Here is a 497-nt window from a genome sequence, read left to right as displayed (position 1 = left end):
TGTTGTGGCCAGGGGTCACCAGCATCCCTTCTCAGATTGGATTCCTGTGCTATTCCGAGTGGTCAGAGAAGTGACACCTGTCCACTCTAGCACCTTAGGGCTGTGTTCCCTGCAGTGACGCCTGCTGTTTTATCCATCTTGTGCGAAGATTTTGCAGACTAGCTCTGTTTCCACAAACCACAGGTGGGTCCTGTGCAATCTAGGTTTTAGGAAAGTGAAGACGGGTATTGCAAAGCCAAAAGCTCACCAGGATCATTTTGAAGCAGAGGCTTCATAAAAAGAACTTCCAAGGCTCCATTACCCCTTGCCTTAGCAAGTTCATCTCTGCCTCAAGTAGGAATGGGCCATGCTGTGCATCCCATAGACCAGGTATCACACAGGATTCTGAGGTCACCCACTGACCCCTGTGGGAGGGGAAGGAGAGCCAGTGAACTCGAAGCTGTTCACCTTGGCCTGCTCCAACCTGTGGGCTCTGGTGATGCTTTTAATGGTTTCAA

This window comes from Galeopterus variegatus, unplaced genomic scaffold (assembly GCF_000696425.1).
Source record: "Galeopterus variegatus unplaced genomic scaffold, G_variegatus-3.0.2 Scaffold508, whole genome shotgun sequence".
NCBI lineage: Eukaryota > Metazoa > Chordata > Mammalia > Dermoptera > Cynocephalidae > Galeopterus > Galeopterus variegatus.
The sequence above is the reverse complement of the archived record's forward strand: the minus strand, read 5'-3'. Positions refer to the sequence as shown.